The sequence below is a fragment of the Cupressus sempervirens genome, chromosome 2, assembly GCF_028749045.1.
Source record: "Cupressus sempervirens isolate cs-2001-9-10 chromosome 2, ASM2874904v1, whole genome shotgun sequence".
Lineage (NCBI taxonomy): Eukaryota > Viridiplantae > Streptophyta > Pinopsida > Cupressales > Cupressaceae > Cupressus > Cupressus sempervirens.
In genome coordinates, this window is record NC_143119.1 from 500,288,508 (window position 1) to 500,315,956 (window position 27,449).

Genomic DNA, 27,449 nt, shown 5'->3' on the forward strand with positions numbered 1-27,449 from the left:
TATAATGTAAACGTTTTTTTTATATTTCCATGGGATGTTTTACTCATTCTCATGTTAATGTATGGTTAGTTTTCATGTTTATATCAAAGAAAATCAAAGACTACATGTACGTGTGAGATCTAAAATCCAGTTAACTATCTCAAAATACACTTGTATACACCAAATAGTGTCACAAGGACATTAATCTAGACCTACTCCTAGACCTAAGACTGACTCTTGCCCTCTTGGATTGGAGGTGGTCATGGTGGCAGAGCTTGTCTCTTATCTAGCGATTATACCACACCCTCTAATGGCCCTACTCACTTTGAGTAATTGAGTCCCTTCCCTAGTGGTACCACACCCTTGTATACAACATAATAATAAGATGCTCATGCTCCATGGTGTCCTATCTTATGCCATGTTGCATCTTGCTCCCTATGGAGCTCCTTGTTGCATGCTTACTCATCAATGAGCTATTGATCCCACATGACTATGGTGATCCATGTTGTTTGCACCTCCGTCTCTAGTTGTGCTTAGATTCGATTATTTCTAACATACTCCCTATCTCCTCCTATAGATTGCTCCTACTGTGGCTCTATCCTCTCCACCCTATTGTGTCTCAATGGTCACTCTACCTTCTCCTCCTCCCTCATAGCCCCAGATTGTGTTCATCTCCCTACAAGCCCTCAGGAGTTGCTCCCTACCTCCATCTGCCTCACCCCTCTACATCCTCCTCCTCCACCATCTTTACCATCACCTCCCTGACTCACTACCTCAAGAAGTGCATCTAGTCTTGTAAACCATGGAAATGGAAATCTTTGCATCTCATATAGATATGTCAAATATGCACATGCATTTTCCAAATCAGGATGATAGTGTCAGAAATAGATAATACTGAGTTGGTGGGGGGGGGGGGTGAATCAGTATTCTACAAAATTTTTACCACAACTGAGTATTATAAATTACTTTATAACTTGAATATAAAAGTAAACCAACAATGTTGAATATTAAATATAACCATGCACATAGATAACTCATAACACCATTATTTGTTAACTAGGGAAACCCTGGCCAACGGAAAAATGCAGTGGAGATGATACCCACTCGATGATTCACTAAATAATAGGATCTTGTTAAGGATATTGACCCTATTAGAAGTCTATGAAGTACATATAGTGTCTCGAGTCCCTATTAGGAGACTAGGCCTTGTTAGGAGCCTCAACCTTGTTAGGAGTTGGTAGAACAAATACAATGTATGTAAGAAGAGCCCACTACCCTAACATACAATAATACAATTCAGTTCTTCATAAGAATAGATATTCATAAAATACTTGTTGTCTACTATACTTCATGATCATACATCAAAAATCACTTCACATAAGGCTTTCATATTACTTAACACTTTCTCTTTTATCATAGATAACACACTTATCTTTGCAAGATAAGATCTTTACTTATACTTCACATATTCACACAATTATGCTTAGTTGGCCTTCACGTGTTCACATGCTTGACATAATAATGTCCACATAGTTGTCTCATCATAACTTAGTAATTATTTCATAACCAAAATAATTCCTAAGGCCATGCAATCCAATTCACTGCTATGCTCTATTCTGTACAGCTAAGTACTCGTACGAGTATTTGAATCATAACTTGCACCATACTATCTCTTCATATCTGCACACTGGCATACATCATCATGATACTATCATGAAGTTGAGCTAACTCTCAATGATTCTTTCATACACTTAACATCTGTTCACTGTGCTATTGCAAACTATCTAACACTTAGACAATTTTCTAAATCTAAATGCATAAATGAAATGCTGAATGTATGTTGCCATAAATGACAACCATTACGACATCTATCTGATCATATTGCTAGCAAATAGTCCTAGGGATTTTTCATCAATACCACCATATCTCTTAGTGTTATTTGATAATCTAGCATAGGTAACCAACCTTGATCCTCCTCTCCTTGGAAGTAGGCATATGTGGTGGTCTTAGTAGATATCACTTGCCTCTGAGAAAACTGACTACATACCCAACCGATCACAAAGTGCTCTACTATATCATAGTACATCTTGATGAGTGGTCAATTGTAGTGCATGTACTCTAACTCCCAAGCATGTGGCCACCTCATAGACTAACAATACGATCTCTAGAAAAATGATATAATCTCATCAAAGGGCCTTGTATAGTAGGTAACATCCTTGCTATGTTTCTAGTGGATAAACCTTGTGTATCTATCTATAAATGAATGACTCTACTCTCATAGCTACACCTAGGATTGTATCACTTTTATGTGCTTCGAGGCCCAAATCTAGGCTAAACCTGTGTTGCATGCCTAGGTCCTACCCTCCCAATATGCTATCTCATGTAGCTCATGGTACATATCTACAAGGATAGTTGATCCCCATGCCATCCATCTTGGCTAGCCCACTAGATCTACAACCAATTGACCCCAACCTAAAGGGAAGACCTTCTAGTTCTTGTCTATGACCAAGACCTAGACATCCAATGAGAAAATGAGGTAGGGTAATGAATATTGATCCCTATACTCATCTACCAACCTCTCCTGGCTAAGATGGTGGCCTACGATGGTAACATCCTTGAATAATTGATGTACTACTAGCTGCCCTTCTATCAGGGTCTAATCATAGTAAACCTATGACATGAAAAAGCTCATATCAACGCACCTCATATGAAAATTAGGAACCTAAAAGAAAAATCTTAAGACATATATATCATACTCACCAAATCTCCATGACATGGCACACATAGGATGTGATACACATCCTCTAGGGTGATCGTTGCCCAACCAGTGGGAAAATGGAAAGTGTTATGCTCATTGTTTCACCTCTCAACTAACATTGTTAGCAATCCATGGTTCACCTAAATATGGGGCATGCACAACAACCAACTAAACCCCATGCTCTCTACTACTACCTTCTCATCATCACTAAGGTTGTGCACAACATGTATTCCCACCACCTTGGGACCTCTAATCAGCAATGCTAGAAAAACTATATGCATAATCAAGTCAAGCAACAATGAAGCATTAGTATCAACCATAATAGATCAAGTGATATCACAAACAGATACACACAAAGGAAAATAATAAACAAACACTTAAAGTCCACCTCTAAACATGACAAAATGCTCTAAGCTAATTTGTGTGATACTTTTCATAATATTTGTGTGATACTTTTTTGTTGATATATTATTGTGTGATAATACTGATAAGAGGTGTGCGATACTTTTGGGTCATGCGAGATTTGGGTGCCTTTAATGCAATATGTAGTGCCTCTCATGTTGCAATCTATACCTTGTCTATTTTTGATTCAAGTGATACTTGATACTCTTATTATATGTACCTTGAGATGAACTAAGGGTTGAATGTTATAATTTGATTTATTACCATAGATGCTTTACTACTATACTGTTCAATTTATCATATTTGCATGTTGATGCTATTTTGAGATGATAGTAGATCTATGATGATATTTGATTATCTGGTATTTGGACACATTTTCTAATTATGTCATGTGATGGATTTTATGTTATGTTGGTTTACTTCATTCTTGTCTCTTTATGCTTTATGTGAACATGAGTGATGTAAATGGATTAATTAGGTATTTAATGAATTATTGTTTTGACTATGTTATTATATGCAATTGCACTTGATTGTGTGTTTTAGTGTGCATGAATTATATCCCTAGCAATGACACATGTAGTTAGTGATTTAGTTATTTATATTTTACCAATGTCGTCCTTGTCTAGTTGATGTATCCTTATTTCAATTATTTAAATTAAATCTATTAGTTATTATTAAATATGAACTCATTTGCATTATGTGATTAGACCAATGAGTGTGTCCATGCATTTAGTAGTTTGCATTATCATGAAAGTGATAAGTGATTTTCTATGATTTTGGGTTTTCAGGCTTTAAATCTTAATGAATTTAATTTTTGCTAGCTTTTCCTTAGGTGAATTTCTGTTATGAGGAATAACCTATTTTTATTTGGGTCAATTTGGAGTCTAGCTAGTCTAATTGGATATTTTACCTAATCAACTATACACTCAAAAAGTGAATAAGTATTGAAAAAGGGATTGTTTTCTCACTTCTCACTTTTTGAAAATACAAATTGGAGAGCTTTTCTGAAATCCTCTTTCTAAAGGATTGGATTTTTGTTTTTTCTAAGAGTTGTGAGCATGAGATTAGTCTCATTGGATCTAGCTCAGGGAGACCTTGCTTTGTCATGATTTCTAGCAATTTCAGTGGGCAATTTATTTTACTATGTTATTTTTGGTTTCTACCCCTTTTGTTGTTAAGTATGACTTTCTAGTTTTCTTGTTTTTGCTTTGCTTTAGCATCTGTTTCTGGTAGCAATTTGTTAGGAGGCTGAGAATGAGTGTTCCTCTTTTTTGTTTGTTTGCTAGTTCTACTCAGTTGGTCGGGTATGAATATTTCCCCTATTTTTTGGAATGGGGGTTTGGGGTTTCACGCGGTATGTTCATTATTTTTGCATATAGTGTCTGAACTCAAATATTATTAGATTTTTAGGGTTTTTGCAACCAAAGACCAAATGGGTTTTAATTTCAAAGTTTTCCAATTTTTTTGGGGTTTTACCTCATTTTGCGTGTCACCCTATTTTCTTGAGTTTTCTTGGCATGATGTTGGTCATGGACTTGGATGATCTATTTGGATGTCAATTAGACCACTATTGCACTTTTATGTTGCATTGGGATGTAGATCACATTTGTCCTCCTGAGTCTATTTTTAGTTGAGTGACTTTCTACTTTGTATTCTTATCCAATCCTTGTGTTATGATCTTTGTGATGGTGGTGCACCACACAAGAGTACGTGCGTATACATTTATCAGGTGACTTGCAAGGCTTAATCTTCCATGGTTCTTCCAGAAGCTATGATCATTATGGTTGGGTTGGGAATTTGCATGCCTATGGGCACTCATCATTGGATGAGCATGGGTAGGGTAGGGTAGCATATGGAGGGCACTTTTATCTCGTAGCTTGATGATCATGGTGCCATATGTTGGAAAAGGGAGCTTTAAGTAAGTGTTAACTAAATAAAATACTGGATGGTAACAACTTGTAAGATAATAAGATAGTGCTTCAATGTGTGAGCTTTCCATTGGGAAGTTGAGTCCACACAGATATGAGCTTGGGCTTGTTGATGCCAACTGACTCTCCATGATGTCAGCCCCTACTTAGTAGCCCATTAAGTGTCTGACTAAGACCTGTAGTTTATGCATTGGCTATGTTCTTGGTTTTAGTCATCATACTATTTGGCATGTGTGTTAGCCATGGATGTTGTGCTTTATGTGTGTTTGTGGTTGGATCATTATCTCCATTAGCACGATAGGAGTGGGCCTATAGGTTCCATGCGAGTGGGAGGTGTAGCTACCTATACCATTGCTAGGGGCTAGTGTACAAAGATGGTCTATTGTCCTAGTGCGACCATTGCTAGATGTTTTCAATTGGTACTTTAAGTTTTGTAGTATGCTTTCTTATGATTTATGCTTTCATTAGAATGCTTGTATACCATGTTTAAATGATGTTAGTCAGTGAAACATTTCTTGATTATGATGATTATCATATGATTGATGATGTTATCCATATTTGTAGGATTATCTTATGCTTTACTTCAAGCATGTTAAATTTCCTTATGCTTATATTGTAACACATTTTAGTAGTGACATTCTCATATGATAGTACCGACAATCTAATTAGTAGTTTGGGATGTTAGGTGCAAGGGAAGAGTAGGGCCCACGATGGTCTTATGAAGCTATTATGGTTGTGAGGAACTACGTACTTAGTTTGGTTGTACTATTCATTACAATGTTATTTCTATTTATTGTGATGTTGTTTTAGTACACTGCAATGTTACCTTTTGTACTTTCCCTTCACTACTATGTTTACTTGTTAGATTTAGATTTTGGGTTTTTGTCTTTCAGTTATTGTTCAAGTGTCCTTGCCTCAAGATGTGGATCTGGTACTCCCCAATGTGGAGGAACTTTATTTCTTAGCTTTTCACCTTTTTGTTTTTTGGCTTGCTATCTTGGAATCTCATATGAAACTGTACTTTCTCACACAAGAATGCAAGATCTCATGTGGTGTGTTGGGTTTCCTCATGTGGCCTTTGGCACTTTCTCGAGAAAAGCCCAACACCAATTTTGGTGTCTTGGCTATTTTTCCAAGTACATTCTCATGCTATTTGGTGTACATCCTCATGTAGAAGGCATGTTCTTGCATGACATGTTGCACATCCTCATGTGAGAATCTATAAGTTTGTGGTCCTCACATGAAAAATAGGGGGTATCTCCACTAGTTTTCAAGGATTGAATTTTGGTGATTCTAGTACCTTCTGGGTTTACTTAATTTTCCATGCCTTGATAGATCTTAGATTCTTTGTGCTATTTTCATTTTGGGTTTTTGTTTTCTATTGTGTGTGTGCCAGTTCAAGTAGTGGCATTTGGAGATTCAATTGTTGCCAAAATGGTGGTTAATTCTTTCGTTGCGATCTATGTGATCTGTGTATGATGTTTTCATGTGCACTCATACTTGTTTCAATTTTTTTAAAAAAAATCTTGGGTTGTATTTCATCCTTTTTCCAAGAATCTCCAAGTGTGGCATTACACAATCATAAGGTCAATTTAAAGATAACAGTTGGATGAGATGGCAGGATACCTCAAGAGCATTAGGCCACGTGGCAAGTTCAAATGGTTGACTCCTTTTGAATTGGTGATATGGCTGACTTGGCATGTTGACAAGCAAATGAGCAACTCTTTAATGGTAAATCAAATCTGTTTTATCACTTGCATCCACTTTTGAGTGTTCTCCATGCTTATTCAATGTAGTTCCATTCCTCCCACCACCTAGTTCATTCATCTACCCAATAAGTGATAATGTGTAATGCCTTGCCAAGGGATCCAAAAGAACTAACCTAAAGTTTTACTAAGTTTGTCAAAGAGTTTTTTTTAAAGATAACATATAACAACAATTATAAAATAGCAGAAGCAATAACAAACAATCATACATAAGAAATAAATAATATATTACATTCCTTAAGGATCCCAAGACACTGAATCACATTTAAATTTAAATAATACTAAGTCCAATACATAACACATACACATGAAAGAATAAATATAAGTTCAATCCATATAAATAATATGCATTTTTTCTGAATGCCACTTGGCATTAATTCAGAATGCAAAATCATCCACTATACATGTCATAGGTTATGAAAGGCTGAAAGAATATACATTTATAAAATAAATTACATCATCGCTTTCAAATACAATACAATACATAAAATCCTCCATCATATAGATATAACCATCCAACATAATACACAAAGATAGAATGAAAGGAAATGTAGAACAAGGAACTCCTACCATGACATCAATAGACAGATCTCAATGGTAAAGTAAAAAGCACTACCACCCGACCTCATGATAACCTAGACAGGTCCACTCCCACCACGTTGAGGAGATACTCTCAAATCCCAAATAGAATAACAACCCCAAAAATCAAAAATAATATCTAGGTCAAGGAAAACACTAAAAGTAATCTAACTCAAAGGTTCCTAGATAAAAAAACATCTAAACCCAAAGGCAAACAAAGACATGTAGGAAATATATAATGCTAGTGGTAAAGTGTCATCACATGAGCCAACTCTAGGGTTACCTGGCTAGTCTCTTAATCCTTCGGCCCCCTAGTAACTCTGTAGCACTAGTATCCTTTTGTACCAACAAGGCATACTAACGATGCATGGTTGCAACCAAGTGTCCTCTCTACTCACATCCTAGTCTGTACTAGAACTCAAGGCATGGGCAAGGAAAGTCAAAGACTCTTATTAGTTTCATTTTACTCTCATTTAGTGTAGTGTTTTCACTTATTAACTACTTACAATGGGTTATCCATCAGCCTCTTTAGGGCCTCAGCCTCCATTGTAAGACACTTCCCAACTTAACATACAGATTATCTACCCTCGGGTCATAAAAGTACAAATCAAAGAATCACAATTTTCACCTTAGCCCTATACAAGCAATTGGAAAGCATCCAAAAATAACTAATCGAAGACTCAAAGGTTAAATTAGATAGGTCACACCATTCACCTCAGTTTCACACAAGAACACTAGAAAGCAATAACAAACAATAGATCCAAACTCTTCATAGAGCATACCAAAAATATTATCATGGTTGAGTATAAAAAGTTGAGATCAAAACATCATTATAATATCACAAAAATAGAATTCCCAAGCCTCTGGTAAACATCCTAAGACTGGTCAACACTCTAGTCAACCCAAACCCCAAAACATAAGACAAGATACAGTTAATAGTGTATTTTCATAGTTTTGTTTGATTTTGAAGATACACAGTCTAAGTTAATAGTAAGGTTTATGTTTCCATTTTATGGTACATTTTTGGTTTGATAAATTTTAATATATTTTCCCATACGCTTAACCCATTTTCACATTTAAATATGAATACCTCATTACCATAAACTCACAAAAAAAATATTATCTCCATAATGATCTTAAATTTTTAAATAATAACTATTAAATAATTAGTTAGAAATTATTTAGTATTAATAAATTTTAAATAAAGAATTCCCATGATCAATATTTCTTTCATAACATTCTATCAACAATTAGTTAATTAATAACTAAATTAATTAAATTAATTGTTTTAAACATTTATCTCAATAAAACCCCTTAATTGATTTATCATTTTTTTATATCAGTAAACAACTGGAGCCTTATATTATATTAGATAATAAAAATTACAAGATTCTTTGTTCTGACAGGCACTCGTAGGAAAGAACGGAGTAAAAAAAACCTCCAATCTAGCCTAGGACCAACGTCCTTTATTATACATATAATAAAAGGGGCATACCCTAGTGAAATAAAAGATCAAAATATCCTTATTATACTTGGATAACAGGAGTGTAGTGAATATTCTTGAGAGGAGAGAATCCACAAGTGCCAAAAAATATATATTCCTTGGGGAGGAGTTAGTGACCTACTAAAAAGGAAAAGAACAACAACAAAGGCTAACTGCCAACAACAAGGGTTAATCATTAACCAAATTAAATGATAAAAGCATAGACCTGATTAGGATGATTTTATTAGGAGAGATAAGCTTCCAAATTTTTAGTCTAATAAGTGAGAAGATCCTAAATGCAGTGGATTAAAGCAATACAAAATTAAACAATTAGGGTCCTCTGGCTCAATTTAAGTTTTATCCTATTAAAGATTTGTATTGATGTTAATGTACCTATTTTATTCTTTTTTGGTTTTGAATTTTAATCTAATTAATGATTTTATTGTTAATAGCTATTTTAATATGATTTTTATAGAAATTCCATAAAAGCCTTTGTAGTCTTTTGTCTTTATGAAATGATTAATTATTATGGTGTGAATAATGAGAATGCTAGAGTTGAATTCATCCTTATTGTATATAGTGTTAGGGTTCTTAGTGTTTGAATTACAAGTGGATTAAGACTAAATGAATCTATAGTATATAGATAGAGAAAGGGCACAAATTGATTTTTTAAATAATACAGATTTGAAGAGCAAATATAGGCTAAAGACAATTCCAAATAGAGGACCAATTCTAGGCCCATCAAAATTCGAAATGAGATTATATAAGATAAGGATTTAGTATTACTATGACCAAAAATTTACATAAATAAGCTTGCCATACTTTGGTAAATTTAGAAGGCCCTAGGCTATATATCTATTGGCTACCTAGGTGACATGCAGCAAGATAACAACTACTATTACCCTTTACTTATGAATTCTATAAGCTTCCTAGAGAAAATGCAGTAGGACAATACCTAAAAACCCTAAGTAGTAAAACAAGGATACCAACCCATTACTATAAAGAGATAGGGAGAAAAAACCAAAGCATAGAAAAATGAGAGGCAGGCCCAGAATCCTGACTAAACTTCTTAAGTCTACTTCTTGAAGACCATAATGATCTTTGAGGCTTCTTGGAAGGTTTTAGCCATAGAGCCAAGTGGGAATTCAAAGGTGTTCTTCATTCTACTAGATTTGTCAATGTTGGGGAGGCAGAACTCAATAGTTTCTAGGTTAGAGAAATCCACATCTAGGTGAATATATGTGTTGAATGCCTATAGATAAGTTGTGAGCCACTCTCTTGCTAGGTCCTCTTTAATGTTTCTCCATCGTAGCAGGAATTACACACTAGCCTACATCCTCAGCCATTCGTAGAAGAAGAGAATGTTATCTCTGACAACCAAGCAGGGGTGCTTAGGGCCATTAGCGAGCTCGGGGCTACCAAATTGATGCTCCATGTAAGATTCAAGTAATGAGATTTTGAGTTTTTTTATCAATATTAAAAACCACTTCCTCTAGACCTACTAGCCAATTTAGGTCAAAAAGATTATAATAGAGTCTAATAATATCCTATTTTCTACTCTAGCCCTAGCTAGGCATCCAATCCATGAACCCAGGATATCACTATTAGTGTGCCATGAATAATCATAATTAAAAACACCTTCCCCCAAGACCCTACTAACCGTAATTGTACTCATGTCATTTATGGGTTGCAATAGCTAATTCCATCTTTTGGGTTTAAGTAAACCATAGAAGGCCATGGTTTTTCTTTCATAAGCATGATACAAGCAAATGTTGGTATCCATTTATGAGGGGGCAACACAGAACCAAATTTAGATGAGGTGGGGTTAATACAAAAATAGAAAAACTAGCCCATATTAATATAATAATAGAAGGGAAGGATCTAGAATGATGGGTGGTGACGCCATCTTCATGCATTTGAATGATTATCCTCCACTCGAGATCATTATTATTATGATGCTTTTAGTCATGATATAACTAAGGAGAAAATTTAAATTTGCAAAGATACGTGAACCAAGATTTGCACCAATAGGGATAATCATGAATCCAAGTGTCGAAGGGGATGACAATAGTGGATATAAACTTAGGATAATTATCCTTAAATAGCTATGATTAAATGTTGATATGTTTTTTCCATTTGTAAATTTGTTTGCTAAATTGTCTACTTTAGGGTTACCTTCTCTAAATATGTGAGAAAATCTAATTTCTTGAAATCCTTCCAATAGTTTTATGGTTTCTTCTAGTGGGGAATTTAATATCTATTTTGGTGTTTTCCCTTTTGTGAGTGCATTTAGGACTATTTGTGAGTCTCCTTCGATTATAATTTTCTTGATTTTTAGATTGATACAAATTTTTAGTCCTTCTACTACTTCTAGTTTTTCCATATTATTAGAGGCTATTCCCAAAGCCTTTATGATGCAATAGGAAGGGTGAAGGTATTCAAAACACAATGAGAATTGCAAATTCTAGAGGTCTAGGCACTTGGGCCCATTCAACAACCTTAAATGCTTTAAAGACTTGACTTGTCACAATAATCCTAAATGATGATTTGGTTTCATAGACCCACAACTACCCTTGGATTTAGAGACTTTTAGGACTTTAATTCAATCCCATACTCCCACTTCACAAAACCTCCTCAAACTAAACCCAAAAGCCTAATATCCTGTCTATTAGCCCTACTGCATACCTAGAATGTAAATAATTCTACCTTTTTGCAAGACACTTGACAATATAATGATGTTTACTGATGTCCTTTATAGAGTTCAATAACATATCCAAAACTTTCATACAGTTGCTTTGGACCAATATCCCTGTTCTTCACTGATGCCTTGTTTCAATGCACAAAATTGACTAATTTTTGAAAGGAACTATAAGATAGAGTCCTCCTAATGACTCCATCTTCTAGACAGTACTTAGTCACATCTTAAAATGATTAAATATGAAAAGAATTGCTCTCAGGGTTGCTGCACCATAAAAACCCCCAAAATAGCACTCCCAAACCCTTGAAACTAGGACTTTCTCAATCTTCATCTTCCAATCACTTTTGGATCTAATTGATGATTAAATCACCTTCACTCCAATCTCCTAAGGTTATTCCAACCATAAAAAATACTCCTTGTTTGGATGGGTTGCCTACTGCTATGCCTAATCCACCATTTCCACTGTTTCTTCCTCTTTGTTCCAACTATGATCACTTCTATTCAATATAACTCTACATATGCTTGGTTAGTCATTTATAATACAAGTTAAATTAATCCATTCCATGAATATCATGCCTTCATATTCATGGAATGTTCTTCATTATTTTGAGAACCCTACTACAATAATAAACTTAAATGAAAAATGATTGGTAATAGTCACTAGCACAACAACTTAAACAAATATGAAATTCATCAAATGACAAGTCAACTAATCAAGAAAAAGGAATTCAAACCAATCCAATTGAGATTCTAGGAATCATACAATTGGTAGGAAACAAAGTAGTATATTGTTCAATGCTTCACTAGTCCATACCCCAGTCTCTCTCCATGTGTGTAACTAAGGCTTCTCCATTGAATTTATAACTTCCTAGCTAACCATTTCAACCAACTTTATTGTTGAGTTGAAGGTTTAATTCTTCAAAACAATAACAAACTCCAACTTCCCTCTAAATCCCTAAACTAGCTATTTATATTTGAAAATCTGAATTTCAAAACCATAAAAGGCTTTATTTGAATATATAAGTCCTTTCTAATTGTTCCTTAATGACATAGACCTATTTCATGCCCATTCTATACTTATTCAAACATTATTTGATAATTGGACATCATTAGTCCATTACAATCAAACTATTGATCCTTATGAGGACATTACAAAAAAAAGATGGATCCATTGAAGACATTACAAGTTTAACACAATATTGCACTATTTGAAGCCCATAATAGGTGCTAGGATCTTCCAATTGACTTGTTGACCTTGATGGTGCATTTAATTCTCCTAATTTTCCTTGAGGTTCATGAAGGTCTTAGTGATCTTTATCTTTTTCTTAAATGTTTGAGGTGCTCCTGCACCATACAACCCACCATGAAAAGAACTCTTGCCCCAAGAGTTGACCTGTTATTGTGACCCATTTCTCCTTGCTCCCATCTACTATTGAGCAATGAAATGGTCCCCCAAACTGACCTACTTCTTCATTAGAGTTCTTGCATTCACACACCAAAGTTTAGATAAAAAAATGTTTGGATTACACTATCTTCTTGCTTAACAATACTACTGCTATACATTACACCCCTACACAAATTCCATTGGATCTTTCTTTGCCAACACTTCCACTTCATTTGCATGTCTTCCAATAGGACACTTGACTATCCCCACCAATAAAAAAGACTCTTCAAATACCCTTGCCTCCCTTAGACTTTCTTTCCTCTTCATCTGGCATTGTTTCAAACCCCAACCCGTATCATACTATAGAGTATTTTGACCTTGCATTGGAACATCCCTGCAAAAACACATTAGTATAGATTCCTTATGACTCCTCACCAATGGGTGCAACTTATACCTCACCTTTCCTTGTTGAACTAAATATGTTTTTTTATAGCCATCATGTCTAACTCTTCTTGAACTTTTCCAAGATTTTCCTAAAATTAGATGCCCACAAGTCACGTGTATGACATCACATAATACCTTGTCCCTATAACTCCTAACTAAGAACTCAACCATCATTCAATCCTTAACCAACAAATTCTAACTCTCATTGACCCAAGTAGCATAATAAGGAGCAACATGTGCAAAAGTTTTCAATTTCAATTTCTTAACAACCTCATAAGATAACACATTATTACTTTCCCCTGAATCAACTATAAACTTGCATACCTTGCCTTGAATAAGACAATTTGATCTGAATATGCCTAGATCTTTTGGTATTTGATTGCTTCTTCAAATCAGCAAGTACTCTCCTTCACAGTCCTTGCCAACTCCATGTTGGTCATTCTAGTAGGAAATTATCCATCTTCATAGCACTTGATGTAGTAGGAAGGGTGAAGGTATTCAAAACACAATGAGAATTGCAAATTCTAGAGGTCTAGGCACTTGGGCCCATTCAACAACCTTAAATGCTTCAAAGACTTGACTTATCACAATACTTCTAAATGATGATTTGGTTTCATAGACCCATAACTAACCTTGGATTTAGAGACTTTTAGGACTTTAATTCAATCCCATGCTCCCACTTCACAAAACCTCCTCAAACTGAACCCAAAAGCCCAATACCCTACCTATTAGCTCTGCTATATACTTAGAATGTAAATAATTCTAACTTTTTGCAAGACACTTGATAGTATAATGATGTTTACTAATGCCCTTTATAGAGTCCAATAACATATCCAAAACTTTCATATAGTTGCTTTAGACCAATACTCTTGTTCTTCACTAATGCCCTATTTCAATGCATAAAATTGACTAATTTTTCAAAGGAAATATAAGATAGAGTCCTCATAATGACTCCAACTCCTAGATAGTACTTAGTTACATCTTAAAATGATCAAATATGAAAATAATTTCTCTTAGAGTTGCTGCAACACAAAAAACCTCAAAATAACACTCCTTAACCCTTGAAACTAGGGCTTTGTCAATCTTTGTCTTCCAATCACTTCTGGATCTAATTGATGATTGAATCACATTTACTACAATCTCCTAAGGTAATACCAACCATAAAAACTACTTCTTTTTTGGATGGGTTGCCTACTACTATAGTCGATCCACCATTTTCATTGTTTCTTCCTCTCTATTCTAACTGTGATCACTTCTATTCAATCCAACTCTACATATGCTTGGTTAGTAATTTATAATACAAGTTAAATTAATCCATTCCATGAATATCAAGCCTTCATATTCATTGAATGTTCTACATTAATTTGAGAACCCTACTACAATAATAAACTTAAATAAAAAATGACTAGCAACAATCACTAGCAAACCAACAACTTAAACAAATGTGAAATTCATCAAATGGCAAGTCAATTGATCAAGAAAACTCTATTACCATATAAGGAATTCAAAACAATCCAATTGAGATTCTAGGAATCATACAATTTGTAGAAAACAAAGTAGTTTATTATTTAATCCTTCCCTAGTCCATACCCCAATCTCTCTCCGTGTGTGTAATAGAGGCTTCTCCATTGAATTTATAACTTCCTAACTTCCTAGCTAACCATTTCAACCAACTTCATCATTGAGTTGAAGGTTTAATTCTTCAAAATAATAGCAAACTCCAACTTCCTTATAAATCCCTAAACTAGCCATTTATATTTGAAAATCTGAATTTCAAAACCATAAAAGGCTTTATTTCAATATATAACTCCTTCTAATTGTTCCTTAATGACCTAGACCTATTTCATGCTCATTCTATACTTCTTCAAACAATATTTTATAATTGGACATCATTAGTCCATTATAATCAAACTATTGATCCTTATGAGGACATTGCAAACATAAAATGGATCCATTGAAGACATTACAAGTTTAACACAATATTGCACTATTTGAAGCCCATAATAGGTGCTAGGATCTTCCAATTGACTTGTTAACCTTGATGATGCATTCCATTCTCTTGATTTTCCTTGAGGTTCATGAAGGTCTCTGTAATCTTTATCTTTTGCTTGAATGTTTGAGGTGCCCTTGCACCACTCTTCTCTTTTTGCTAGCCAGTCTCTAGATTCTTCCTTGACTATACAACCTATTCCTGCCTTTCCAAGGTTGCCTCTAGAGGCTCCATCAAAATTCAGTTTCTTCCAGCCTTTTAGTGGTAGTTCCCATTTCTATTCTTTTCTAGCTACTCTATTGTCTCTCTTATATGTGAGGGGTGGATTGATTAGATGTTTCTAGTTCTTTTTATTTTCAGCGTCCCACTCTGTGAATGATCCTTCTTCTTACAAAATTTTCCTTAGATCACAATTTATGACCTCCACAATGTTAACCTTGATTTTGTTACAGAGGGATTGAGTGTTGAGTTCCTCATTCTAAAAGATTTGTCTGTTTCTTTCTTTCCATATCTTCCAAACTAGTATTGCTAGAGTAATACTCTAGAGTTTTCCATAAACTTTATTATCTATTTTTTGGCCAACCTATGAAATGGTCTTGCCATTATTGTAGAAGAGGGGCTATCCAATTTAGTTTTGATTTGAGCATATCTATCATTCCTTCACAAATTTGCATTGGTAAAAAAGATGCTCTATTATTTTTTATTCTTCTTTACAGAGAGTTCATCTTGATAGGCCTTCAAATCCCCTTTTTCTAATACTATCTACTGTTAGTATTCTTTTTTGGATAGCTACCCATAGGAGGTTGCTTGCTTTGGGAAGCCATGTTGGATGCCAACAAAGATTCATTGGGATGTTTATTGCTTCCCATATATGCAAACTTATAATTTTTTTATATCCTTAGTTCACTTTATAACTTTCATCTTTAGATGCTACCTAGATAAGTCTATCTGCCCTATTTTTGAATTTGATTAGGCGATCTTTAAGGATATTTTCTAGGATCTCTTGATCTATCTGATTGAGACCACAATTGACTAAGGATTTCCATTCCCAGGAAGTTTCTTCATTGGATTGGATCAATTGAATATAATATTCTACCTTAGAACCCCAGATTGTTTGTAAGTGTATTTTAGCATTACGAGTTACATTAGAGTGGTCAAGGGGGGGATACCATTCCACAGGTCTTCCTAGAATAATGCTTTATCACCTTTACCTATATCCCATGTCATATATTTGGTTATGAGGGGATGAAACTTCATTAAGAAATTCCATGTTGCAAAACCTCTGGGAGGGTTCCTGGTTATAAATAGTGAAGTACTATCATATGCATTAAGATATTTATTATACAAAATTTTGGCCCATTTTTTGTCTCTTTCTTAATACATTCTCCACACTTGTTTAGCTCCTAGAGCTTCATTCTACCAATCTAGATTTTTAATTCTGAGTCCTCCTACTTCTTTAGGCCTACATATTTTTTTCCATCTGATTAATTTAATGCTACCTTCTTGTTGTCTTCTAAACCATTCCAAAACAAATCTCTTAATTTCTTTTCAATTTTTTGATTTATATTCTTAGGTAGTTGTAGGCACAAGAGTTGATAAGTAGGTATAGCTGATAGGACAACTTTAATTTTTGTTGCTCTCCCAGCCTTAGTCAGCCATTTTCCTTTCTAGGCTTCTATCTAGTTGTCTATTTTTTCCAAAGTTTGTTCCCATCCTTGATTATTTTTATTTCCTTTTCTCCAAATACATTCCTAGATATTTAAATGAGAAGATGCCCTTTTTAAATCCTAGTTTGTTGGATATATATTCTTCTCTATCTACTATTTTGTTTAAGAAGAAGATTTTAGATTTTTCTACATTGATTTTTTGATCTAAGGCTTTTGTATAATTGTCCAGAATTGTTTTGAAATAGTTTGTCTCTTTCTTAGTGCTTGATCTAGCTAGTATTTTATCATTAGTGAATTACTGATGTGTGGTGTTTTCCACATTTTTGATGACCTTTGCCCTGTAATAAACCAAAATGGGCTCATTGCCATTATACAAATTCTGGTCTATTTATGATCAATCCTAAGATCGATTCTAATAAGCAATTCTTATTCTGCTACTTGCTACTTGACTTAATTGTTAGATGCAAAAAACCCTAATTTGCATTCATCACACTTGTTATTTAATTCCTATGGTATTTACTCATATTAGTCACATTGAAACCTATTGATTAATATTTAATTTAATTATTAAATATTTATACTTTAATTAAATTATATTATACCTTAAGGCTAATGTACCAAGGAATTAAATTTATTTAATTTAATAAATATTCTCATTTTGATTAATTAAACAAAATCATTTAATTAAATAGGAAGTCATCCCTAATTAATTAAATGAAATTATTTAATTAAATGAAAAAGGCATTTATGAGCTCATATCTCACTTATTAAATTAAATAATGTATTCAAAATTCTCTCTTCAATTCTAAATGGAAACTCTGAGTGAATTCTCTCTTGAATTGGAAACAATCTAGTTAACTTGCTCTCACACTTATGACAAGTTCAGTTAACTGCTCATCACACTCAGATCAGAAATAGTTCACTTCACTTGCACAAGGAAGTTTCCATCCTAATTGAATTTTTGCTTCAATCCTGACCGTCGATCCAAGTTGATCTCACCTGTTGATGGATTCCAGGAATTCTATTTAAGGAACTCCTAATTCTTCATTACAGAGGTTGAATTTTTATGCTATTGAATTGCTGTCGAATTGAGTACTCACCTTATTTTCTAATTTCCACATTGCTATCATTTTAGATTCTCATCTAGCTTAATAATGCATACATCTAGTTTAATTTCTTTTATTGTTTAATAGAATAAATTGCATCTCTCATATAGAGTATTTTGCACATTCATTTAGATTAATTGCATTTAAATCCTTCATTCTTAGAGGGTCTGGTTGCCTACACCTCAAATCTAAGGACATTAATTAGGAAAATCCTTCTAGATAGAAGGTGACAGGTCACTTTGTCGGACCTCTTGGATAAACAACTCAATGTTTATTCCAAGATGATTCCGCAGGTAATGACCATGTCGAAGTGTCTGTGAGATTTAGACGCCCGCATTTCACAGGTACATTTCTGGCACCCACTGTGGGGCTGAGAAAATCAATTTCTTAGGCTTTCTCTATATTTTTAAAAATTAATTTTAAGCTCTCTATCTATACTATCCATACAAATTTTGGAATCTTCGAGTGAGATAATTCATTTGGTTCGTGTGAGAAAGTTCCTGAGTGCGCAAATCTTCGTGCGACACCTTGGTTCTTTGCACGGGCCGTAAAAAGATTTCGCATGGCTCTGCTAGAGATTTTGCATGAGATCTTGTAACAACAACCTCTATTTCAAGCATTTTCACTTTGCAATTTCCTTAATGTACCTTTTTTTGAATCTATTTTTAAAAATCTTTAATAGCTTAACTATTGTCTACAGGACGATTGGTCAAAGACTCCTTTAAAAAACTCTCAAAACACGTACTAATAGTTTTCTTGCAGGACACTGTCAAAGATACATTTGTCGAAGACCAATTTTCAAACCCACAAAACAGTGTGTTTTCTTTTCTTGTTTTTCAAACTAGTCTAATTAGGGGCTTGTGAACTTCCTAGGGTGCAAGATAGAAGAATAGGGGATTATGCTCTTCACCACTTGGAGGTCATGACCAAGGGTGAATTAGAAACCTAGACGCTTCTGAAACATGACATTTTGAAGAAGGCTAGCATTTTAGTGGTTATCTAGTATGAGTCCTTTTCTATGAAGGGATGATGATTTCCTTTTATGGAATTAAAATCTTGAGGAAGGATAAGTCTAGATTGATTAAGCTAAGTGGATAATCAATCTATTTTGCATGTTTGGGCGAGGAAATAAGGTAAAGGATTATGCTCTTTCCCCTTGAGGGAAATCAGAAACTCTGACCCTTAAATCTAGACCACCAGTTCGTGTCAATCCTTTAGAGGGCCTGCTGGAGTGATCCAACCTCTGGGAATGACCCAAGTGAGCACACTCCTTTTGCCAGAGATTCCAACTCATTATAATTAAGATGCTTTATAGAGAAAAAGACTCCAAAGCTGAATTAATTTCTTCCCCTTGATTCTTGATATCGCATATCAAGGGGAAGCTCTATCTGTACACTGGTCGGTGCCAGCAAGTAGTGTGCACTTTCAGATGCTGGTGTGGGCTGCTAGTCTCAACTCTGTTTGCAGAGCCACTGGGAATTAATATGAATGGAAGCCAATTAAAAACCTCTTAGTTAGAAGCCACCCGGTTCACCTCCGAAAGGAGGCATAATCTTTGTGCAAGGAGGGGGAAGAATCTCTCCTATAGAACTCACCATAGGCATGCTACTAGACATTTGAAGGTGGTATATGCACTCATCCCCTACCACAAGGGTGCTCATTCAGCATATACTATTGAGTCTTTTGAATATACCAAAAACACGGGTGCTCTCTAGGGGGTGACATGACTGTGTGAGGTACAGGCATGCGCATAAGATGTGGGACAAAGGTTTTTCCTTCTCTACCAATTTTTGTTTTTAGGGATAAAAGTGTGTTTGTTCTTGAGTCATAAAAAAGTCCAAAACTATCTACAACAAACAAAGGTCAAGACTCCCCTATCTTGTTGAGTTGCTTTTCCCTCGGTAGGATTGTTTTCAACTACTACTTGCTTCCCACTGTCTTGTTCAAACACATTGTCTTTTTTGAATCCTAAAACATTGTCCAAACATCTTACTGGATCAACCTTGCAATCTGCTTGTTATCTATCAAAAATTACCAACAATCTGTTTGGAATAGTATGAAATTGTCAAAATCTCTTCAAAATCCAATGCTGTTGTTAATTTGGTCTTGATTTTTGCGTAGACTTGTACTTTCTCGTGCAAGAATTCATCCTTTCACTCAAGCTAGTTCAGGTCTTTGCACAAGATATTGTGTATATTCATGCAAGATCTCACCTCTATCCTACTGCCTTGTCATTTCTTCGCATGATATAGAAAAAGTCTTCGCACAAAATTAAACTGCTGTCATGAGTCTTCGTGTGACCCAGTGAACTTCCTTGCACAGCATGCAAAGAATCTTCGCGCGAAATCCTGCACTAAAAACTATCAAATCAATCAGTCTGACCAATCTACAATTTTAGTCTAGTCAGTTTCTTGCACTGAGTTATCCATTTCTGTCTGAAAACAATCTTGAACAGTGACACTTTGCTTAGCTGAAGACTTGTGTCTCATACTTTGACTAGTCTCGTCTCTTAAGTTATCTTTTATCTTTGTCTCTTAATGTTTGTCATACTTTGTGTCACATTGGTCATAATCTCTAGCTATTCTAGCCTTTAAATCAGACCATTTGTGCCTTGGTGGACATCATTCTTGCTATTATCTTGTCCTTTTTGAGACTCAGTCTTAGTGTAGTCCTTGTCCAGGTTCTAACTTCTTGTCTTTGTCTATGACTGTCACAACCAGAAGCAACCACGTGGTTTATCCTCTTAGTCTTAGGCAAGGTCATGCCAAGGATCATAATCATGGTAGAGGTCACTTACCTTTTGTTACACAATCAGTATCTACTTCGAATAGTAAAGCATCTTTACGATCTCCCTCACCTGCCAGGTCACCTCAAATTCAACGAACATTTTCCATAAACTTGCAACAAATTAGGAATCCTTTGTACCAAGAGGATACTAAGATAGGTAGAGGTCCTACATTACCAAACATGATGTCTAATTCCTTTTTCAGAGGACTTTTTGAAACACAACACACTAAAACTAAACACATTCCTATAATGACTAATCGTGAACCTGAACATGGTAGTCATAGTAGACATCAAGAACCACCAAGGAATGACAAAGAGAAAGAGAAAGACCATGACACTAATGAGGAACATGAAGAAGTAGAAATACTCCCTAAATACATAGCGCAATTTTGAAGAGACAAAAACTTTCAAAAGGTCATGGGAATCCTACTCAATGAAGAGAAAGAAAAGTACTTTCTCAAACTTGCCCAATGTAAGGAAACTCAGGTGCGGAAACAGCTTCCTACACTAATCTCATAAGGAAAGTATGATGCAAATCCTATTAAAATCTTCTACACTTACAAATTCAATATCATGTAAACAAAAATATTGCAGCCAACCATGCATACAAAAAATAAACAGAGAAAAAAAACATAACACAAAGATTTGCCGGTGGGGAAAAACCTTTCGGTAAAACAACCCCACCCCTTCAGAACCTGCACAATGTATTATCTTCAAAACAAGATTACAATACACTTGCAATGCAAGTTCAACATCAACAACAGAAGACTCCAGTAGCTACTCGCAGTACCAACAATACACCTTTTTCGCATCGCTTCTCTTTGCAACCCTAAAAATGCTTATAACATGCGCTTCACTTTAGGGCTACTCCCAAAGGTAAACTGTATTAGGGTTTTACCATTCTCCGAGAAAATAGGAACCCCAAAAAAATTTTCAGGGTGATGCCCCAAACCCCACTATTGGGGTAGAGTGTATAGTACTCAAATATCTTAGTTGCCACATGTCTTCACCTGTCATTGAATCTTTCTAACATAGCTCTTACGTGTCATAGGAATCTGTCATAACCGTTTTAGTCATGATCTCCTTACACATAATTCAAGATGTCGAAACATCAACATTATTTGCAAGAAATACATTTTACAAAAAAAATAATAAGAATAGGAATTATACAAGGTTGAGACACCTTATTCCTAACATTCTCCCACTTGTCGAACACCTTGTAAGAGCAACAGGAACATAACAGGAACTAACCGCTATAGGCCAAAAGGCCCATAGACTCCGTACACCATCTGAACTTCTTAGTGCCCATTGGTTTCATTAATGCATCTGCAACATTCTTCATAGTATCTACCTTTTCCAAATTTACCTTTCCATCTTCCACCATATCTCTCACAAAGTGATACTGCACATCAATGTGCTTCGTTCTGGCAAGGAAAGTTGGATTCTTTGCAAGGCAAATAGCACTCTGACTGTCACACCAAATATAATTTGTTCTGCATCAACACCAACATCAGAACACAATCTCTTAAGCCAAATGGCTTCCTTACAAGCATGAGTAGCAGCCATGTACTCAGCTTATGTAGTGGACAAAGAAGCCAAAGGTTGTTGCTTGCTCATCCAACTGATGGCACCACCAAACATAGTGAACACATAAGCACTAGTGAATCTCCTGCGGTCAATATCACCTGCCCAATCTGAATCCACAAACCCATGAATACAAACTAAATGCTGAGATCTAGAAGAGTTACCATGATAACATATGGAGTAATTTGATGTACCCCTCAAATATTTGAATACTCGCTTAACTGCATCCCAATGTATCCGTCCAAGATTAGCCATAAATCGACTCAGGACTCCCACTACTTGGGCAATGTCTGGTCTAGTACAGACCATAGCATACATAAGACTGCCAACTGCACTAGCATAAGGTACTCTACTCATGTCCTCCACCTTACTAGGAGATTTTGGACAATCATCTACAGATAAATTTGTTCCCACAAGAATAGGAACACATAGTGGTCTACAATCTTCCATGTTGAACCTATCCAACACAGACTTCACATACTTACTCTGACTCAACCAAAGTTTTCTTTTAGACCTGTCTCTACTGATTTTCATACCCAAGATGTACCTAGCTGCCCCAAGATCTTTCATCTCAAACTGTGCTGACAACTAAGATTTAAAATTAGAAATCATACCCTTACCCTTCCCAAACAACAACATATCATCAATATATAATGCAACAATAAGAAGGTGATCATTTTCAATTCTGAAATAAACACAATGATCTGATTTTGATCTTACAAATCCAATTGACAACACAAAGGCATCAAACTTAAGGTACCACATCCTAGGAGATTGCTTCAAACCATATAGAGATTTCTTTAATCTGCAAACTAAGGATTCTTTACCTTTAACAATGTAGTGCTCAGGCTGTGACATATAAATCTCTTCCTCCAAATCACCATGAAGGAAAGCTATCTTCACATCCATCTGTTCTATCTCTAAATCATATGATGCAGCAAGAGATAAGAGAAATCTAATGGATGTCAACTTTGCAACAGGAGAGAATATTTCATCATACTCTATTCCCTCTACCTGTGAACACCCCTTTGCAACCAATCTAGCTTTGTACCTTTCAACACTGCCATCTGCATAGAATTTCTTCTTAAACACCCATTTACAGCCAACGGATTTTCTCCCTTTAGGAAAAGGTACAAGGTCCCATGTTTTTTTTTTCTCTAATGAAGCCATCTCATCATCCATAGCCTCAATCCAGAACCTGCATCTTCCATGCCCAAAACCTCTTTCACAGATCTAGGCTCATTAGTGTTAGTAATCAAAGCAAAAGCACAACTGGAATCTAACATAGAATAACCAAACCTTTTTGGTTGCTTTCTTTCTCTTGTGCATCTCCTGAAGGGCTGAGGTTGAGGTTGTTCTTCCTCTTCTTCTAAACTATCAGAGCTGCTAGAGCTCTCCTCATCATTAGACCTAACATGGTCTCTTTGTTCAGTCTTCTCAGGGGTAGGAGGCAACTGAACAACATCTTTTTCCTTTTCTTTTTCATTTGGTTGTAGCACAATAGGAGAAGATGTTAGCTCTCTAAAAATAACGTTTCTTCTATACAACACCTTACTAGTCACAGGATCCCAAAGCTTGTATCCTTTCACACCAGCACTGTACCCGATGAAAATACATTTAACAACTTTGTTTTCCAACTTAGATCTTTTCTCCTTTGGAACATGTGCATAAGATTCACAACCAAAAACATGAAGATGTCTAATTTAAGGCTTCTTACTAGACCACACCTCCATGGGTGTCTTACCAACAAGGGCTGATGTAGGAGATCTGTTAACCAGATAGCAAGCAGTGGCCACAACTTTGGCCCAAAACCTTTGTTCTAAACTAGCTCCACTAAGCATACTCCTAGCCATCTCCATCAGTGTCCTGTTCATTCTCTCTGCAACTCCATTTTTCTCCGAGGTATAAGGAGTTGTCTTATGCCTCTCGATACCTTGTTCTTTACAAAATTTTTCAAACTCTACTGAGCAAAACTCACCACCATTATCAGTTCTCACACTCTTAATCTTCTTACTAGTCTGATTCTCTACAAGGGCTTTAAATTCCTTGAATCAACTAAAGACTTGTGTCTTAATTTTAAGGAAATAAATCCATGTACTTCTATTGTAATCATCTATGAAAGATACAAAAAATAAAGACTTGGAGATTGAAGGAACTTTTATAGGACCAAATACATTAGAATGAATAAGATCCAAAACATTAGAAGATTTGTGAGAACTAGAGTAAAACTGAACATGATTTTATTTACCATATACACAGTGTTCATAGAAGTCAAACTCGAGATTGCAATCATTTAACCCCTCAACAAGATTTTTGTTTTTCAAGGTTCTGAGACCCTTCTCACCAATGTGGCCAAATCTCATATGCCACAACATTGTCTTTTCTGTAGGAAGATTTCCTTCCAAAGTGTTTGCACCCTTAGGTACACTTGTTGCACTACCATCAGAACCACTAACCATAGTCTTCTTTACTACTCATTCAGATGGTGGGGATGAAGTGATAGCTGCTCTCTTCTTTGAAACAGAAGAACTATTACACTGAGAAATGTATGCATCAAGCTGAAACAAAGTACCTCTCCTAGTACCCTTAGCAAGCACCATAGCTCCTCTCATCATCTTACATCCATCTTTAGAAAAAAAAACTTGCACACCTACATCATTCAACATGCTTATAGATAATAGGTTTCATGCCAAACCTAGAATGTGCATAACTCCATTGATTCCCTTTACTCATCCATCAAGAAATTTGATAGTGACCCTTCTGCGCCCAACTATCTTTAAGTGAGAATCATCACCCGAGTACACCTTTCCACCATCGAACTCTTCATATCTTGAGAACCAGTTTTGATGAGAGCTCATGTGAAAAGATGCACCTGAGTCAACCAACCACACATCATCAGATGCATGGGCTGTCAAAGCTACAATAAATGCATCACTATCTTCTTGAGATTTTTCAGAACCAAAATTTGAGGCTTTCTTCTTCTTCTTAGACTCTGTATAGTGTTTACGAAAGTGCCCAGTCTTATCATAGTTCCAACATTTTTCCTTGGACTTATTGGAAGTCTTTGAATTCCCACAGGATTTGGATCTACCCTTATTGTTAGACTTATTATCATTTTTCTTTCCTCTTTCCATGGATCTCCCACGAATAGCAAGGGCTTCTTTTTCCAAAACGGAAGCCTTTCTCTGCATCTCCTCTGATAGAAGCGAAGACACCACATCATCCATTTTGAAAGTGACTAATGTGCTTCTGAGAGCCATCACAAGATGGTCCCATGGATCCGGTAAAGAACACAAAAGTGTGTAGCAACGATCCTCCTCTTCTAACTTGACACTAGCTGATGTCAATTGTGCAACCAATAGATTAAATGCATTTAAATGATCCGTTAAGGATCCACCTTCCTCCATTCATAGAGAATAAAAATTCTTCCTTAGGAACAACTTGTTCACCAAAGATTTGGCCTGATACATGGCCCCAAGTCTTTCCCACAAACTATATGTGGTTTTCTCATCTGGAACATTCAGAAGGAGCGCATCGGTTAAACAGAGTCTTATGAGACCCTTAGCTTTGCGGTCTTTGATATCCCAATCTGCTTAAGCTATAGTTGCTAGTCTTGTAGCACTTGTAGTCACTTCCCATAGGTCATGATCTTCCAACATGTCTTCCATCTTGAGTTTCCACAACTCGAAATTAGTGCCATTAAATTTCTCCACCTCCATTCTTCCATACAATGAACTCACCATCTCAATCTGCAAATAAGATTTAGGATGCTCTGCACAAGACTCCCACTCAACTTGACATTAGCTCAAAAAACCCTAGCCAACAACTAGGATTAAAAGTTGATCAAGCTCTGATGCCACTTGTAAGGAAACTCAGGTGTGGAAATAGCTTCCTACACTAATCTCATAAGGAAAGTATGATGCAAATCCTATTAAAATCTTCTACACTTACAAATTCAATATCATGTAAACAACAATATTGCAGCCAACTATGAATACATAAAATAAACAGAGAAAAAAAACATAACACAAAGATTTGCCAGTGGAAAAAAACCTTTTGGTAAAAAAACCCCACCCCTTCAGAACTTGCACAATGTATTATCTGTCATAACTATTTTAGTCATGATCTCCTTACACATAATTCAAGATGTCGACACATCAACATTATTTGCAAGAAATACATTTTACAAAACAAATAATAAGAATAGGAATTATACAAGGTTGAGACACCTTATTCCTAACACCCAAGAGGGAGCAAAGTTACCCTCTCATTTCAATGTGGAAACCATTATCACTCCTAAAGAAGAAACTGAGACTTCTAAAATCCAAAAAAAATTGAAAATTATGCAAGACCAATTGGCTCAGATGAAGCATGAGAAAGAGAAACCCACAAAGACATACATAGTGGACGCTCTTTGTCCATTTCAATTTGACAAAAGCATAAACATGCCACCTTTCCCATGAGCCGTAGAGCTACCCAAATATGATAAGTACTTTGGTACTACTGATCCCCAAGATCACTTGCAGGAATTTGGTGCTTTGTCTATGAAGTTTATACACGATAAAAAATACCTCATGCATTTATTCCCTAGAAGCCTAGGTGGTCAGGCTTTGGAGTGGTTCTCACTTTTACCTCCTGGTATCAAGATGTTTAACAAAATTTCCAATCTATTTGTTCAGCAATATTCTCATAACATACAACACCCTGTTAATATTTGAGATCTATGCAACCTTAAATAGAAAGATGGAGAACCTTTTCTCACATTCCTCCAACAGTGGAGACAACTGTACACTAAATATTCTTGCAAAATTCCAAAAATAGAGAAGCTTGACATTTTCACTAATAACCTCCTACTTGATTTCAGATATAGAGTCCAACTTCAAGGTCCATGTAC